This window comes from Lolium rigidum, chromosome 3 (assembly GCF_022539505.1).
Source record: "Lolium rigidum isolate FL_2022 chromosome 3, APGP_CSIRO_Lrig_0.1, whole genome shotgun sequence".
NCBI classification, from domain to species: Eukaryota; Viridiplantae; Streptophyta; class Magnoliopsida; order Poales; family Poaceae; genus Lolium; species Lolium rigidum.
In genome coordinates, this window is record NC_061510.1 from 375,383,228 (window position 1) to 375,393,699 (window position 10,472).

A 10,472-nucleotide genomic window follows, 5' to 3' on the forward strand; every position below is an offset into this window, starting at 1 on the left:
TTTTCTATGCAACGTTATCCTACAAGACTTGCTCGCAAGAGTTTATCGAGTAATGCAGCTTTATAGCGAGTAGCAGTAGTGAAATAACAAGCAGCAGAGTAACAAAGACAGCAAGTAGCGATTATAGTAAACGAGCAGGATTAAAGTATCGTAGGCACGGGGATGGATGAACGGGCGTTGCATGGATGAGAGAAACTCATGTAACAATCAAAGCATGGCATTTGCAGATAATAATAAAACGGTATCCAAGTACTAATCAATCAATAGGCATGTGTTCCATATATAGTCGTACGTGCTCGCAATGAGAAACTTGCACAACATCTTTTGTCCTACCAGCCCGGTGGCAGCTCGGGCCTCTAGGGAATCTACTCGGAAATTAAGGCACTCCTTTTAATAGAGCACCGGAGCAAAGCATTAACACTCCGTGAACACATGTGATCCTCATATCACCGCCATCCCCTTCGGTTGTCCCAATTTCTGTCACTTTGGGGCCTCGGGTTCCGGACAACAATACGTGTATACAACTTGCAGGTAAGATCATAAAACAATGAATATCATCATGAATTGATAACATGTTCAGATCTGAGATCATGGCACTCGGGCCCTAGTGACAAGCATTAAGCATAACAAGTTGCAACAATATCATAAAAGTACCAATTACTGACACTAGGCACTATGCCCTAACAATCTTATGCTATTACATGACCAATCTCATCCAATCCCTACCATCCCCTTCAGCCTACAGCGGGGGAATTACTCACTCATGGATGGGGGAAACATGGCTGGTCGATGGAGAGGCGTCGGTGGTGATGATGGCGATGATCTCCTCCAATTCCCCGTCCCGGCGGAGTGCCAGAACGGAGTTTCTGGTCCCGAGACGGAGTTTCGCGACGGTGGCGGCGTACTGGATGGTTCTGGCGATTTCTTCTCACCCCCCGTGCGTTTTTAGGTCGAAGGCATTAAGTAGTCCGAAGGAGGGCGTCGGGGGCCAGCCGAGGCGGCCACACAACAGGGCGGCGCGCCCTCCCCGGGCCGCGCCGGCCTAGTGTGTGGGGCCCTCGGGCTCCCACCCGGCTTGCCCTTCCGGCTCCGTCAATATTCTGGGAAAATAGGACCTTTCGCATAAATTCCGAGGATTTTCCCGAAAGTTGGATTTCTGCACAAAAACGAGACACCAGAGCAATTCTGCTGAAAACAGCGTTAGTCCGTGTTAGTTGCATCCAAAATACACAAATTAGAGGCAAAACAATAGCAAAAGTGTTCGGGAAAGTAGATAGTTTTTGGACGTATCAGGCCGCCATTGCAAAACCCATCTCGGGGGGTTCTGAAGCTCTTCCCGCACCCTGTCGGAGGGGGAAATCATCGCCGGAGGCATCTACATCGGCATGCCCACCTCCGAAGTGATGCGTGAGTAGTTCATCCTTGGACTATGGCTCCATAGCAGTAGCTAGATGGTTGTTTTCTCCACTTTGTGCTTCATGTATAGATCTTGTGAGCTGCCCTACATGATCAAGATCATCTTTGTGTAATCCTACATGTTGTGTTTGGTGGGATCTGATGAATATTGTATACTATTTTGAGATTGATTAAATATTCATGTCATATGTTATTTGTGATCTTGCATGCTCTCCGTTGCTAGTAGAAACTCTGGCCAAGTGGACACTTGTGACTCCAAGAGGGGGTATTTATGCTCGATAGTAGGTTCATGCCTCTAGTTTTCTGGGAGAGTGCCAATAACTTCTAAGATTGTAGATGTGTTGTTGCTACTAGGGAAAAAACAACAATGTTTTATCCAGGGTAATTCTATTGTTTACTTTACTCACATTGTTTAATGCGATAATCTATTGCTTGCAACTTAATGCTGAAAGGAGTTCGGATGATAACCGGAAGGTGGATTATTAGTAATAGACGCAGTTGGATTACGGTCTATGTATTATGTTGTAATGACCAATACAATCTCATAGTAATCATCTTGTCATGTATGGTCGATATTCTATCAATTGCCCAGCTGTAATTTGTTCACCCAACATGCTATTTATCTTTATGGAGAGACACCTCTAGTGAACTGTGGACCCCGGTCCTCTTCTTTTACACTGATACTGCAATCCTGCTCTGTTTACTTTCTACAAACATCTCCTTCCACTCGATCCGTCTAATCTGTTGTGTTCAGCAAACCGGTGAGATTGAAAACCTCACTACAAGTTGGGGCAAAGTATTTTGGTTGTGTTGTGTGCAGGTTCCACGTTGTTGCTAACGCCGGTAGTGCACCCTGCCACTAGTCAGCCAGCAACACCTGCAGAAGTCACGCCTTTCTCCTACTGGTCGATGAATCATTGGTTTCTTACAAAGGGAAAACTTACTACTATGCTCATCATACCTTCCTCTTGGGGTTCCCCAACAGTGTGAAGTCGGCGTTACGATAAGCACCATCAGCCACGTAATGATTGTCCTTGATGAAGCAAGTACATCTACATATATCAATTGCAACATTCTACCGATAAGATGCTCATTCTTCTCAATATGAGTTTATTTATGCAATGCTTCAGGGATTCATTGGGCAGTATTTATTAGATCTTCACAGTTTTGAATGCCTTGTTGTGGAAACTATCATGGTCATCCATATGTTTTGCAAATCTCTCTGGTACTTTCTTCCAATTGACATATCCTTCTCTCACAGATGCATCATGTCCATCTTTGTTACCTTTAATGTTTTCCCTAAAAAATAGCAACACAAGAAATATGCCTTGTCCTCGGCCTCATTATACTCTAACCGATTGGCATGCATATCATACAAATCAGCAATAAAATGCATCTTACTCTTTCCAATCATGATGGGTTTAAACTTGGATGGACGAGGTTGATGAGGACCCCACATCAGGTAATTTATTTTGATGTCCTCATGATGATTGGGATGGAAATATATAATTGTCTTCCTTTTATATGGATCCCCATGAAGCTTACTCAAACCAATCATTTTAGGCATGTTGCCAGTTGGAGATATTGTATAAAATCGCTGCATAGCTTCTCTGCACATGACAAAATTAATTTTGTCAGAAATGAATTCAGAGAGTTCATATCGATATTCTTCTCTCAAATACTCAAACAAAAATTCATATAGATTTTCTTCTACTCTCAAATACTCAAACATAAATACAACATATGAGCAAAACCAACACACCAACACTTAAGGTTCAAACTAATAAGTGAAATTCATTCGGTACATCAAACTTCTCTTTTGAGTAATTATCATGTATTCACGTGAAAGATAACTAGGCTCAATCAAGCTAACATATAATTAGAAAGAGACACTAATTAAGAAATCATAACTTTAGAAAAATTCAGAAGACGATCGGGGAAGAACTTAGGGATTTCCAGCAAGGCAGCGATCTTCGAAGTTCAATGGACGGGTAGTCGGATGGCCGACATGCATGGAGGACGGTGAAGGTGGCCGTCGGAGGGCAGCAGGCGACCAATGGCTTCATTTTTCTCGAAACTTTTGTCACTTTTTCCCCTTGCGATCGATGCTAGTACAAGTGAATTTGAATTGGCTAAATGTGCATCCGCTCTAGCTCATAATGTGAGTACATGACTAGGATGAGCTGAAAAGTTAATGGGCTATGATTTCATACACGGGCTATGAAAACAGACCAAAAAAACTAAGTGGTGGGGTGATAACCCGCAATTGCAAGGGATCACCATAGTATAATTCATTAAGTATTTGAGTGTCAAACCCACGAGGTGTTGAAGGTAAACTATCTATTCTCTAAAGCCCTATAACCCACTTATATGACCTTCTATGCAAATCTAGGAACTATAGTGTGTGTGTGTGTGTGGTTGTTTTTGGTACTAACTAGAAAACAGTAAAGTTTTTGGAAGCAAATACTATAGGTAAACCGGTGCAAATAAAATGGAGCTAGTGAAGTGGAGGTGGATAACCCAAGGGAGCAAGTGCTTAGGCAAATTGCTATTTCATTTGGTTGGTTGTCACAATTAGTGAAGCACATCGATAGTCTTTTTATTGTTTCTTCTAAGGAGGAGCCATGAATATGTGGAGCCATACACATGAGCAAATACACCCCTAGTTAGTGATTGATCCCAAGGCCAATTAAGAACAAACAAGGGAATTATTAAGGTATAAAGTTTAACCATCGCATTTAGGTCTAAGGTCCCCATGATAGTACCCATGTTGATTAATCATGAATTGATACAATATGTACCTTTAAGACTTGGTATTTGGTTTCTGTCAAACTCGGGCTATCCCTCATCCAATCAACATGCAACAATGACAACCTTGTGCATCCCACAACATATGTGTGCACTCATATGTTAGTACAACAAGATCATCGTAGAAGATAACTTATATACGTGTATTCAACCAACAACAAACTATATCATAATTCTCATAAAGAAGTAGCTACTCAAATATCAACATAGAGATACAATAGATCATGGGAAAATAATATATTGCATCATACATCATGTTTGCCAAGAGATTGAAGTGGAGGATGATGGAGGTTTGATGTAGATGGTGATAGAGATGAGCCTCCCCACGAGGGATAGGCACGCGGCGTCGGCGTGGAGGAGGACGCGACGAAGGGCGGTGGCACCCCTGCGCCCATCCTAGGGTGGCGGTTGCCCTAGGGGGCGGAGGCCCCTTGCCCGTTCTTCTTCCTTGGCCATGGTGCTGATATTGAGGAGCTTCTCCCCCTGTTTGGCGGCTGCCAAGGAGGAGGACTTTCGTGGCTATGAGTGGTTCCCTCCGAAAATACGGTTTACCCTCAATATATAGAGGTGGAGATGCAATATAAGCCATGAGATTGGTGCCCCTTTGATCCAAGGGCTCTTGGGCACCTATATAACCTTTCTAGGACTCTCCTATGTTCTTTATGAGTCCATAAAGTCGTGGCTTGGCCGAATCCATCAAATTTTGCAAGAGTTTGTGTCAATCACATCACCAATTTTTGGAATCCTGAAACTGCTTCTGGATCCTTCAATAATGCAGGCATATCCGGAGCATACAAACTCCGATTGAGGTGATTTTTGACTCTAGAACGCATGGCTCGAAACTTACCACAATGTTGTAAATTGGCACTTTTCATTTGTTGACGTTTTTTGGGGTTCACGTGGCAATCTTTAAAAAGTGTTCTGTAGGGACAGATTCCGGGAAACTCTAGATTTCACCATAATGACTGGTTTCCTTCCATATTTGCCTATTTCGTACACAACAAAGTATAAAACAAGAACTTTTGCACTTTTTATACTATTAATATGTTAGTAACAATAAATATAATAAATTTTCATAATAATACTAATTTTTACACAATAAACTACAAAGTTCATGTATGCATTTTACATGCATCAACATCCCCAAGTTTAACCTATATTTGTCCTCAAGCATATATGTGATAAAGCTAACATGGAATTTATAGTTTGTTGCTTTGCTTCTTCTTCATTGTCACACAAAGTTCAATCTTTAATAATAACAATAAGCAAGTGAGCTATAAGGTGATAGCTTTTACACTCTACAAAACATGCTCAACAAAAAGTGGTCTTGTGTTCAAATAAATGAAAGTATTACATATCATAAAAGCATACTTGTATGAACCTATATATAGAATTGTTGTAAGAATATTTTGTCTCTTTTTTTTGGATATTTTGAATATTTTGACTCTTGGATGAAAAAAATTAAGAAGGAAACACATGTGCTAGTCCTCCAATAAAATAAAAGATAGTTGAGAGGAAAAAATAAAGTTTTGAGATGTGTAGTTCATGTCAACGGTAATCATAAGTATAGGGGTTCCAAGCATATTTTTCAAGCGACTCCGGCGGTGTATCCCCTACAATATTCACACGAATATCTTTGTTTCGTGTATTCTTTGTTTTCCAGCAGCCAATTCGCGGCTCCACGACATCAAGTCTATATATATAGTTGGTTTTAAGTCAAGATGGTTTGGATGGCGTTGAAACAAAGGAAAATGGGGCCACGGGACCCTGGTGGGCCCTACTGCACAACCTAGGGTGGTTTTCGCGCCATAGGCCCCACCTCGTGCCTTGTGATGCTCTAGCTCCATTTGTTTTTCTCATCTTCTTTTATTTCCAGAAAAATAACGTGCAAAAAGTGTGAGTCCAGTTGACATCCGGAAGATTCTTGGAACAAAAAATATGCAAAATAGGGGTTTCATATTGTGCAACATTGGAAACAAATAAAAGGGTACTTTGTAGAAAATCAATGTAAAATATGTATGGAACCTCTCGTATCATGCAAATATCATAGAATATCATATAATAAACACCAAAGTTCATGGATACATTTTCCATGTATCACTCCCCTTACTCCACTATGGGAGAGGCTCTTCTTAGGCACATCCATATGTCCATTCTTCTCCAAATGTATGGCATGTTTCAAGCATATGATCTCTTCGAGATGACTCATCTTGAACTTGACTTCTCAACTATGATGACGATCACTCCTTGGAGTCATAATCTCATGGGTTATATGAGATATTACCTTTGATGCATGCCGGCGGAATGATACCTAACCCCGCATAGAGATACCACCCAAATATTATGGGTTAGTTCACAAAGCGCAATTGCTAATTTCTTACCATACCACGAGATCACTTGACTGCACTCCATACATCATCCATGTGTGTTGATCAACTTAAATCCATTCTTTTCACTTTGTCTTGATCAACCTCGTATATTTTCTTCTTTCTTAATTATGATGATGTCTTGAATATGAGAATGAATGCTCACTCAATCTTCTCCTTCAAGACATACTTGCAATAGGCTCAAATCTCTCATGATGAATCTCCAGATCACTAATGCATGTAAATGCATCTATGTTCTTTGTAGTTTATTGTGTCATATTCCATCTTACTTGATTCATATAAGTGGTGATAAACATGTTTGAGAATGATCGTGGTGATTTTCCTAAAATATCTCCTTTATTTCTATTATAAATCTCTAGACAATAAAACCATGTAGTTTTGTGTACTTTTGACTTCCAGGGACCTTCGCAAACTCAAAAGGACCTAGGATTTTTTCTAGGAAGTTTTTTTAATGGAAAATCAAGACCTAGAGCACCTACACCCCACCTAGAGGTCCTTGAGGCCCAAGATGAGGCCCATTGTGTAGCATGATTCCCCGACCACTCCATGGGGCCCACCTATCCTCGTGGCTCTGATGTCGTCGATCTTCGTGCCCCTGGACTCGTCTTGACCTAAAACCGCACCTATATATACATCCGCATTCGCAATCTAGGAGAACGGCACCAGAAAGACAGAAACATGAAACAAATAAGGTCCAGTCAAGAATGGAGGGGGAAACACCGCTGGCTCGTATCTCCATCCTCACAACATATCCTTTGTCTCCATGATGAAGAGGGAGTAGTCCACCCTAGAATATGGGTTTGTGGAAGTAGCTTGTTCTATCTCTCTCTCATGCTATAAATGTTCTAGAGCCACATGAGATTCCCTCATGATTGTGGCCATCTATTTGTTATCCCTTTGTGGTGGATCTGTGGTTTTATGAGATGAGTATTTGAGATTGCAATTTTTAGATTGTGTTTGATGTATGACTAAACCTCGTATATTATATAGCCCTTTCTTGATTACAAGTTTTGATCCAACTAGTATGATAGGGCATGAGAGAGGGGACACATGTGCATTAGTTGGAGTAACATAGTAGTATAGAAATGGACAATGATAGAAAGTTTTGGTCATACGATGATTTTTACCTTGATGTTTTTACCTCACTAGGGATAAATGAATGCATGCATGTGTTACTATCGCCAAGTGACGAACAATGGCGATCTCATATAATTTGAGGTAGTATATTTGTTATTCAACATCATGTCATGGAAGAAAAGGCAATATTCTATTTATCTTAAATCTAGTGTGTTCGGTTTTCACAAATTAGAGGAGTATTAATGGGATGTGTTGTATCATCTCAACCATAGGACATGATACCCATATGAATATTTATCAAACACATTATGAAGTTACATCAATATTATGCCTTCTTTGATGCAGTTTTGCTTCCATCATGCTTATAAGAGAGTAAACAAGTAAAATCATGAACCCCGGTCCATTTTAATCATAAGAAACGCCTTTTAATTGCATCTACAAGCCTATACATTTTGAGCACTTAATTATTCTGAAAATACAAAAACATTTATCATACTTGCATTTAGTTCTTTCATATAGTTTACACCACCACCATCACTATACCACTTTACTTTTGCATTGCATTTTTTACCTTTCATATTGCATTTAGTTTACTTTACTTGTTGCATATTTACTTTAGTTATATCATTTAGATATATTTTTTCAATTCTAATATGAAACCCTGTGCTTGACTACCACTTGGTGGAGTTGGGGACACAACGCAAACCTTCTTTGTTTTGTAGGTTGCTTGAAGAGGAAAGATAAGTATGGTTCTATTGTTTCCCAAAGGGTTCAATATAAACCCTCTACTCGTCCTTGTGGGGAAAACACGCATGCTTACATCACTTTGTTGTTGGAGTCCCAACGAATTGGTATCCATGTAGATTGGTGCCATCAATCACTCCTTGAATAACACCTTGGTCATCACTTGATCTTCTCCAACTTTTTCTTCCTTCAACCTTGAATCCAACATATGGTTCAAGAATTGCCTATGGGCAAAAGCTTCTATTACAACTCAAGCATTTCCTACGGGGTCGATGGTAAGTGCCTTACCTTGCTTTTGTGCACGTCCTTGGATTCCATGGCGGTGACGCATTTTTTGGGGTCCCTACACTCGTTCTCTATGTTAAGAGAGGTAGGCGGCAAGGCGGAGAACAACAAAGGGGGACTAAGGTTTGTAGGAGGCAACACTCTGATGCTTTATAGAGGAGGGGTAGGTAGGGGATCCACTGGATGATCTTGGCTAAGATGTGGCAAAATGCGGCGGCTGGTTTTCCCGATATGGTGTTGTGACGAGCGAGGAGGAAGAATGAGCTGACGTGGATGTCACGTTTGGGGCAAGATGGTCCTCGAGGGCGAAACATGCCGAAAGAGGAGCATGGAAGAACAAGAAAGAGAGGGGTAAAAGAAATGAAGGAGTGAAAATAAGGAGGGCACACTTTCAAAACTTGATTAAGCATTCAGAAACAACTAGGAACAAAAAATAAAATAGTTACTTGTTTTGACTTATTTTAAAATAAGAAGGGGAGGAGGCTTTTACAAAACCTAGAATTGTTTTTCAAAACATAGTATAGTTTAAGCAAAAAAAATTGGGTCTTTATAAAAACCATGCAAGTATGATGATGATGGCATGGTGATGCATAAAAGAAAAGAACAAATAAATACTAATATGTGCATCTTCCGGCACATTACAAAAGGAGTCCTAAAGCGCAATACATTTTGTAAAAATGCACTACACAAGAATCAAAAAATATATGTTGTACATAGCATAAAAGAATTAGGGAAGCGCACTAGGCACTAGTATAATAAAGTGACAAACTTCCGATCAATCTATAGTTCGAGGATCTTGTTGAAATAATGAACAATTGCCAAAACATATTTTGATTTGGGCGCTAATTTTGATAGCAATGACAATTTTACCATCCCGTAAATCTGGTGTTCAAGAGGGTTATGATGGAATTAATGTACGAGCTATAGGAAACCATAAAATGAAAATTTTTGGGAAAAAACTCAAAATAGTATGTATGAGCTGTTGACAATTTCTGATAGGAACGCGTATATAAATATTAAAGTTAAAAACTAAAAATAGAAATGGCTCACTTAATGTATCCATAAATGGAGCAATGATTCTATTTCACCAATTTCGGACATGATAATTGGTGAGCTGTGGTTAGAACATCGTTATCTCGAACATAGATGACCGAGAAGTAATCCTTAGGTGTTTTCTGCTAACGGAGATGGAAGCAAATAAAGCCCCGCTTGGGATTCCAGTATGTTTGTATCGCCGTCTTTCAGTTTAGAAACGACCAAACATGAATCGTCAGTACCGCTGGAATTCTGCGCCACGCACGCGATTTCGAGCTGACGCACACGACACGCTCATCTCTTCACAAGGAAGCAATGATTCACCGTCTTGAAGCAGGCCGTGTTCCACCTCGCTTCCTTTGCTGGACCGACCGAGCAGGATCCACCCCGCACGCAGATACGGCCCACACTCTCCTGGCGTGGCGTTGCCGCTTGCGGCTGCGGGGCGAGCGACCCTTTGTTTAGTCCCACCTCGGCAAGCCAGGTTCGACCGGTTTATAAGCTCCGCCGTTGCAGAGGCATCGTCCCTTCGGGGACATCCGATAAAATTGGAACGATACAGAGAAGATTAGCATGGCCCCTGCGCAAGGATGACACGCACAAATCGAGAAATGGTCCAATTTTTTTTGAGATTTTGCGCGCCGGCCCTTTTCGCTTCTCACGTACGCCCCTCCGGTATTTCGATTCGGCCCTTCGTGTTTAGTTTTCCCTCGCGGTGAG

At 40.9% G+C, this 10,472-nt stretch overlaps 1 non-coding gene across 1 annotated transcript; it reads left to right on the plus strand.

Moving 5' to 3' along the window:
• Window positions 1-10,275: 10,275 nt before the first annotated feature.
• LOC124704798 lies at window positions 10,276-10,378 on the plus strand. Its single transcript, XR_007003682.1, has one exon. It is a non-coding gene; the product is annotated as a U6 spliceosomal RNA (small nuclear RNA).
• Window positions 10,379-10,472: the final 94 nt, after the last annotated feature.